Below are 9,320 nucleotides of genomic sequence, written 5' to 3'. Positions count from 1 at the left end.
CCTCCCTCTCCCACGTATGCTTTTTTTTTTTAATTTTTAACACGACAATTCTTTGCAAGCCCCTCGCCGGCGCGCAGTTTTTCTGACGCGTCCGCTGTCGCCCGATCACCGCATGGAAACAAAATGTCGAAACTATGGCCTGAAGCGTTAACGTGAGATTCAGCAATAACAACTTGGAGCTGGGGAAGGATTTTGTAAAGACTAGCCAAAAAAAAAAGTGTGTGGGAGAGAGAGGAGAGTGCTAGCGCGTCCTGGATGACGCGTGTGTAACCTGACCCAACTTGTACGAACCAAACGAACGAACCAATTTTGCGTAAGATTATCTCTGACTCCTTCTTTTCCAACCCACTTTCACCTTTTAGACACGGTCCTTTACCTTTACAATGGCCGGAAATTCCTTCCATAGTCCTGCACCTGCTGCTGGACCCCGCGGGGAAACTCCCATATTAAAATGACGGGGTTGCTCATCACAACGTTTAGGTGTTAAAAACGCGGTTTGGTACCTCTTAGTGTGCTTGGTGTCCAAAGGTGCACAGGGGGAGCTTTTACAGTACCTTTTAGGGTATTGAGCCGAAAAAAATATGACTTGAGATGTGTTCTGTGTTATGTGTTATGTAAGAATTAGTGCAAATGAATATATGAACCATAAAATATTTGAACTGCGGAGAAAGAGATCAAGATATGATTAATCACCGCAGTTATGCACACAACTTAATCAGTTGTGAAATTAAGGCCTGAATTTTGCTTCAGGCTTTAATTTCACCGTGACTGCTTAAGTTGTGTTGTGTTGTGCGATGATCAATCATGTCCTCGGGAGAATCAGTACCTCCGAGGGGAGGGGAAAAAACTTCCAAGCCACGCCCACAAAACAGGGATTCTTTTCAACATTTCCTGCGAGCGCCCCCCTCTTTTATACGGGGTTCCCCCCCCCCTCTAATGCTGAACCTTCTGCTCCACCCTAATCCAAGTTTTGTGCGGTGGTTAGGACATATCGTCACATGGTGCGCAAACTTTCGCTCTTGGTGAACTTTACCGCTCGGCATAAAATCAACTCGACTCGGTTAATTTATTAGTAAACTTATGATTGTTGATATCTTTATCGTACGAAAGCAACGGAACAACTTCAGTTTTACGCTTTCGATCTTTCGTGTTATAGCCACAAACTCCACAAATATAGCTTTTAAAGAACAACAGTCCTCTACATACCAATGCTAGCCAGTAAGCAAACAAAATACGCCAAATAAAATGGCATGGCCAGGGTTTGTTTACTCAGGTAATTAATAATTAAATTTAGTCTGTTTTTCTCACGAATTAAACACGTTGTGATTTCCTATTTTTATTTCACCTAGTTCTCGCTTCATTGATGTACAATTTGTGTATGGCGATTTTTTTTTATTATTATTTTAATTATAGTGAGTACAGCCACTAGCTTTATCAGCTGTTGTCTCAAACATCAGAACGTAAAACAAACGTGATTTGGACTAAGGCCACGTACACTATAAAATACTATTATATAAGTATACACATATTGTTATATATATGAACAGATAAACAATAAATAAATTGTTTTCTCTTATCCTGAGAGTATTCTATAAAAAAATAGATCAAAATGTGCAGCGTAAGCCGTGACAGCATTGCGTGACGAACAAATAACGGCTGTAAGATTGTGCTGCGCCGACAATGGTCAGCAATCGATCAAACGTAGTATTTTGGCGCAGTGCAAAGCAAGCAACTACCTACAAATGACTCGCCGTTTTTCACTTAGATGCAGTAGTGATCATATGCGCCGAAAGTTTGTCATAGATTCATGGTATTCCACCAATAATAGGTTGACAGTTGACGTACTTTGAAAAGCTGTCGCGTCGCTCACAATCAGTTGCCCAAATAACTTTTTACAGGAATCTGTAGATCATCCTTCTGCGATTCAACTACCAGAAGCTTAATCCATTTGAAGGTTTCGCACATGGTGAAAATTAATTATATTCACAAAGTACTTTTAAGTGAATGAAATACATGTCTTCGAAATTTAATTATTTTTCACCCAAAAAGACAACGCAACATTCCCTAAAATCAACCCAGTACACATTTAAACATTCCACAAAAATATTTGAGTGTTTTAAAGACGGAAGAATGATGTGGTTTTGCATGCGAGGCTCTCAAACTTGTTTAATAAAATGGTGCGTCAAATGACGATTTTAACGGAATTTGGCAATGTGCACATTTCTTTGAAATAAAAGGATATTTTGCCCCCCCAAAAAACTATCCAGTAGTTTTTTCATACCCTAGCCTATCTACCATAAGAATATGAGCGAAATCGAAATTCCGACCCTTGCTGCGAAATTAAGAATTTGTCTGATTTTTACAGGCAAAACTATGGACTGGACAGAAAACAACCATAAAGATGATGAACAGGTATAACAGCAAGAATATTTTTGTTTTCTTTTTTTTTTTTTTTTTGGAATTTCGCTTATGGGCCACTGAAGACAACATCACTTGGACAGATGTACCCTCGAGTAAAGATGTCACTATTCTTAAGACAAAAATATGAGGTATACGTTTATTTAACTTTTATTATTAGTATTATTTATCACTATTATTATTTTAAGTCCTTAAAGTCTTGCCGCTTTTAACTTATGGTGCCGAGTTCAATCCATGAGCCTAGGGCAGTCATAAGTCTGCTGGATTACTTGATGGATAGAGTCCTCCAAACATTCGACCACACAAACGTGGTCGAATGTCTGGGAAAAATGGACAAATAAGAAAAAAATTCAATCCTAAACTGGAGGAGTACGAGCTCGAAGATCTCGATAAAAAGTTACAAGTGTTTTACGCCGAAGTACGTACCAAAGATGGATTACAGTACGAACCGGAGAGTTTGAAGTCCATGCTGGCAGCGCTTGACCGTCATCTGAAAGAACATCACTACAAGTACTCAATTGTCGAGGAAAAGGTTGTTGTTATTCATCGTGGTGGATGCAATTCGACTGCTTACTGCTAGTCTTCTTCAGGCGATAAGGTCGACTGATTGCACGGTATCATTTATATCACAAAGGTCGGCTGTGATTGGTGCATTTCGATCCTCCTATTGTTCCATTGTTCCGGCGAGTAGCTGTTCCCTCAGTGGTCCGCTGTTGTACCGTTCTCCTGTTGTTGTGTTTCTTGATCGTGGGTATCACTGGCGATGGTGGAGGCGAAGTCAGTTGAGTTCTTCACTGTGAAGTTCGAGTTACCTGCAAGAGGAGATAATACGTTAGCCAAGAAAGCAGACAGGTCGTATGCAAAGGTGTTGACACACGACACAATTGGCCTAAGTGGTGGCCTAAGCGATCTACGTACTTCCAGTACAACGGATCGATTTACGAACAACGAGACGGCACAGCCATGGGGAGCCCTGTATCCGCGGTTATTGCTAATCTCTACATGGAGATATTTGAAGAACAAGCAATAGAGTCCGCACCTTGCAAGCCTAAGATCTGGAAACGTTACGTAGATGATACTTTCACCATCCTGGATCGGGATAGAGTTGACGCCTTCCTGCAACACCTGAACAGTCAACAACCATCAATCCGTTTCACCATGGAGATCGAGAACAACAACAAGATCGCCTTTCTCAACACGTCAGTTCACAGAGAACCTGATGGCCGCCTTACCACCAGTGTCTACAGGAAACCAACACATACTGATCAGTACCTAGCGTATGATTTACACCACCCTCAGTCAGTAAAGCGCGGTATTGTGAAGTGTCTGTACGACCGGGCTAAACGTCTCGTCACCAAACCATCAGTAATCGCTGGAGAGAAGAAACATCTGTCATCTGTACTTGTTTCTAACGGATATCCCTCCTCTTTTGTACAGAAGATCACAAAGGCACGAACAACCCCAAGAAGAGAGCCTGTCGCGGAATTTAAATCCACCGCCGTTTTACCTTATGTCCAAGGAGTTTCGGAGTCTCTCCGCCGCTGCCTAGAACAACAAGGCATTCGCACCGTCTTTAAGTTCGACCTTCGGTCACACTAAGTGCGACCAAAGGACACCGTCAATCCGGCTAAACAAGATGGTGTTGTCTACAGGATTCCCTGTGAGTGCGGCAAAGTCTACATCGGGGAAACAGGGAGATCTATACAGGAGAGGATCAAAGAACACGACAGGGATATACGACTCGCCCGTACCCAGACCTCCGCCGTTTCTGAACACACCCACGAGACCGGCCACTATCCTATCTGGAATGAGGTCAAGTTTATTGATCGAGATCCTCACTGGTACACACGTAGGGTCAAGGAAGCTATTCACATAAGACTTCACCCTAACAACATCAACAGGGATAGTGGAATTGAAATTCCTGAAGCATGGATACCCACGATCAAGAAACACAACAGGAGAACGGTACAACAGCGGACCACTGAGGGAACAGCTACTCGCCGGAACAATGGAACAATAGGAGGATCGAAATGCACCAATCACAGCCGACCTTTGTGATATAAATGATACCGTGCAATCAGTCGACCTTATCGCCTGAAGAAGACTAGCAGTAAGCCATCGAAACGTCGCGATCTACATCTCAAGTGACTACATCGAGAGACAAACGATAATACTCTTCATTAAGTACTCAATTATACGAGACCGTGAGTTTTATCAGTCCAAGTTAGTGCTCGAGGGAAAAGTAATAAATCTTCGCCAGCAAGGAAAAGGGAAGAGGCCGCACGCGGCAAGTGCACTGACAGCCGAAGAAGAAGAAATATTTTGGAGGACGAAATATCTCGGCGATTCCAGTCCAAGAGTTCTTTCACCTCAGAGTTCTTTCACCTCAGACGATGTTCACCTCAAGAGTTCTTTCACCTCAGACGATGTGGTGGGTTTTAACTCAGCATTTTGGACTGAGGGGACGTCAGGAACACCATTCAATGGAAGTCGAAGACTTCGCATTTTGTGAAGACGACTGGGGCACGGAGTACATTACATTTAGAGAACATCCAACGAAGAGAAGACAGGGAGAACTTAACACAAAACGTCGCACAGTTTTGCCCAAAATGTTCACCACTGGTGGTCCAAGAGGTCCAGTTCAATTTTTAAAGCAGTATCTAAGTCGACGTCCACTAGAGTTTCGAGATAAAGGTCCGTTTTACCTTGCCGTGATCGACAATCCCAAAACAGAAGTTTGGTACAAGAAGCATCGGCTTGGCGTTAACAGCATCGACCATATGATGAAGAATATCATCAAGAATACGCTTTTGGAAACATCCAGCAAGAGGCTAAGTAATCACAGTACAAAGAAGACGGTGGTAAAGAAACCGAGGGCAGCAAATGTTGAGAGGTAGTCTATTATTCAGGTGACCGGCCACGCAAATGAAAAGTCGCTGAACGACTACGATGAAGGAAGTGAAAGGGAGCATCGAGAGCTATCACACATTATCAGTAGAACTTCACAGACAACAACATCAAACAGTTCCTTAGGATTTCCAATGTGGTCTTTTCCAACCAGTACGGAACAGATCCAGCAAGCAAGCAGCCATCATGTTTTCACTGTAAACAATTTTCACGACTGTCAAGTCACGTTTAACGTCATTCAAGGACAGTGCGGTTCACCCAAAAGCTCAGATCAGCATTAACTGTCTGTTCGTGCTAACTACTACGGAACAATTACAAACTTATCATCGCTTAACTGATTTTTCATACTCTTGATTTAAAAAAAGAAAAAAAAAAAACTTGACCAGAAAGTTCCTAACGTTTTCCTAAAAAAAATTCGCGCTTGGTTTAGCTGTCACAAGGTTGTAATTCATTAGTTGAAATAAAACATGTGAGCAGTTTGGAAGCCATTACAGAGTTGCATGTCCATTCAAGCGTGTCGGTCGCGTTTTCTTGATTTTTTTTTTTTTTTTTTTTTTTTTTAATTTTGTTGAGTATATCATAACGAAAAAAATCGTATGATCGCTCTGGTGAATTTCGTAATATGTGGTCACTCGTGATGTTTTTCAAGTTTCCAAATTGCACTCGCCTGCGGCTCATGCAACTTTGAGAACTTGAAAATCATCACTCGTGCTGATATATAATGAAATGCACCCGCGTTCATACGATTTCCTATACTATTCAATAAACCAAACCAGATCTGTAGCACCGAGCCTGGTTGATATTTCATCGTAAAATGCAATCATGATAATCGTAGCGCTGAGTTGAAGTTTACTTTAGTCCTTGCATATCAACACGATGTTTTACTGATTGAAACAAGGTCTAATATGAACGGCGATTTGGTATAACAGAGAGCAGTTACTGTGCGTTTTTTTTTTTTAACTTTTTCAAATACAATTGCTCTCCCGTTCCACAGATGACGATGGCCGCCGCTCTTCACTGAATGCATTCCACGTTCACCATAAGATCTAGACTGATTTACAGCAGATTAACTTTTTGATGGTGCCTTTGGCTGCTTGTCGCACAGCTCTGATCCTCCAGCAGTATAAAATCGGGTTAAGAGACGATTTTAAGTATGTAACAGTTGCTGTAACGTCGAAAATTATTTCAAATTTCTTTCCAGGCATTCGGCCATATGTCATCAGCATAACTACAACGATAAACGGGATATAGCAGATAACTAATGCCAACTGCAACCATAATACGCTGGAAACTGACTTATTGTAGCGTGCTATATTTAGAGGCACTTGTCTTTCGTTAGGCTGTCCTTGTAAGACTGTGTGCGCTTGAAGATGATGTTGCTGAAGCTTGCGATAAATCTTTGTGCAGGAAAAGACAGAAGTTGATACAGAAATTATTATAAGAACGAAGGCAATTTTCCTTTTCCAAAAGAATATCGATCCGCATGATATGAAAAATAGCTTTAGTTACAGTGGTGCAACTCTCTGGAACAGCCTACCCTGCAATCTCAGGATGATAAAATCCTTTAATCAATTTAAAAGCAAAGTTAGACACGGCATTCATGGAAAACAGGATTAGTTTAATATTTAAATTAGGATTTACTACTTCAATTTTTATTAATTAGTATTTAGCATGGACTGTTTATTAGTAGTTTATTAGTATTAATTTTTAAATATTAGTATTACCTGATGATTTTTACCGTGTATAAAGAAATGCTAAATGAATAAATAAATAAATAAATAAAGATAAACCAATTAACCAAAACAAATGATAAATGCACGAACTCGTGGTAATGTTACAACATGTCTGTATCTCAGTCTAGACAACAGGGCTTGAAGTCTGTCCAGGCTTATGGCGCTGTATGTGAAGACCGCTACGGCACATAAAGTAAAACTTAAAGCTCGATGCAGCCGGTGTAAGTTGGAAGTGTTTTTCCAGTACGTTCCGGTAGTAAACAAACGGAGAACGGCCCCAAGTGGTTGAATAATAACTCCAACGCAAAGATCAGTTACTGCCAAACATCGAAACAGAAGTTTTGTCGGTGAATGAAGAGAAGTATCTTTATGAAGAGACACAAGGATCAGAGCATTGCCCACTGATGCAAAGACGGACAGAAATATGTTTAAGTCTGCAAGAAAATCAAATACACTCATTAGCATGTTAATATGCTTGTTTGGTTTGTCCCTTAATGGTAAGGTTAGCGTCTGTTGTAAAGTTCGTAGGGTCTCGTACGTCGAAACCAACTTTTTGTTCAGCGGGGAGAAAATGTTTTCCTTGGCGGAGGGAAGCTAGCAGCTGGTATTTGCAGAAATAAAAGCTGACACTAATCTATGGCTTTGCATTTTTACAGTGCTTTCTTATTCAAACAATACTGACGTTCACGTGGCATAATTATCAAAACATCTCTTGGAAAGGAAGGAGAGGATAATGACCTCTCAGTGGCTAAGGATTAGTACCCCAGGGAGAGGATTAGACCCCCTCTGCAGCCCGGTTGTTGTTTCTTAATAATGTTGTTATTGTTTAGGTCCTCTCGTTGCCAACTACCTGACCCTTATTATTTTGTAAAATTCCTATTGGGAACTTGTGCACTTTGTCCTCTGCTCTTTTTCTCCCATTAAAAGTTGTGTTTGTTTTGTTTGATTTCATCGGTCGGGAGCATTAATGGTGGTAGTAAGGAACAGCTGGCTACCTAACTTAAATTAGCTGCTGAAACACAAATTAGTATTTGAATCGATATCTTAAAAAAGACTCAAGACCTTAATGTTTGTGGTTACTGCTTAAAAATTGTTATCTGTGGAGGCATTGCTACACCCTTTAAATATTTAGTAAAATATAAAACAAAAACACTGAGTACAATGGTATATGCTGGTCCATCCGAAAAAAATTGTATTACTGATTAACACATGACGGAGTTAAGTGTTTTTTTTATTTTTTTTTTTTATTATTTTTTAGAAACAACACAATATACGACTTCGAAGGATTTCATTACCACTAGTATTATCAACTATAAGAAGTGATTGAAGAGGAAAGGAAAAGAATCCAATTTGGGAACAACAAAAGAGTGCGTGATTATCTTTACTGGAGAACAAAATATTTGCTTTTTCGAACCAAACACTAGAATATTCGAATCCTGTCTAAATGTTAATTATAATTCATCAGGCTGTGAATAGATGGCATACAGCACATTCCAAGGATCGAGTGTAACAAGTACAAAATATTACACGGCAAGATCGAAAATAACAAATGAAATCATGTCTTGTATTTAACATCCAAAACTTTTTTTTTTTAATCCAGCATTACGTATTGTCATTTGTCTCACGATAACATAGTGATTGATAAGGAACAGAACACAAGAGTAATTTACATCAGTTATTGCATTGGATCATTTTTTTCTTGGTATATCCGAAAAAATGAAGTATGACGTAAGTTTTCCAATCTGACGCGGAGGGCTGATATTAAAACTACAGTACATCCTTAATATATGAATTTTATCTATAACTCTGAAGACAAAGACCACCGTATTGTGGCACAGAACACAACCGAAGCATGTTTATGCTCTATTATATTTACATCATCCTAGTCAATCCTGCTCATTTACAGGGCGGACTGACCTCGAAAGTAATTGCAAGGTTCTTCAAGAGAAGGGTAAGTTCAGAAGTTCTGTTTCCGATATTCTCAGTTATTGCGCGCAGTTTGACGCAAGAATGCAAGGGAAAAAGAAACAAATTCTATAAATTCTCTCTTTGTCACTTACTAGATATCAATAGGTACTTCTCTTCAATAAAATAAAAAAAAAGCACAAGAAAAAGGCAAACGCGAAAATATATCTCATTTTCTTATTAGGAATTTTCGTAAAGGCCCTAAGAAAAATTGTTAAAGTACAAAACATCGTCTGTCGAGTTCGTATTTGTTTCATGTCTGTTTTGCCCAATACTTTAATAGTACTTTACATTGCC

Source organism: Orbicella franksi, chromosome 11 (assembly GCF_964199315.1).
Source record: "Orbicella franksi chromosome 11, jaOrbFran1.1, whole genome shotgun sequence".
NCBI lineage: Eukaryota > Metazoa > Cnidaria > Anthozoa > Scleractinia > Merulinidae > Orbicella > Orbicella franksi.
The sequence above is the reverse complement of the archived record's forward strand: the minus strand, read 5'-3'. Positions refer to the sequence as shown.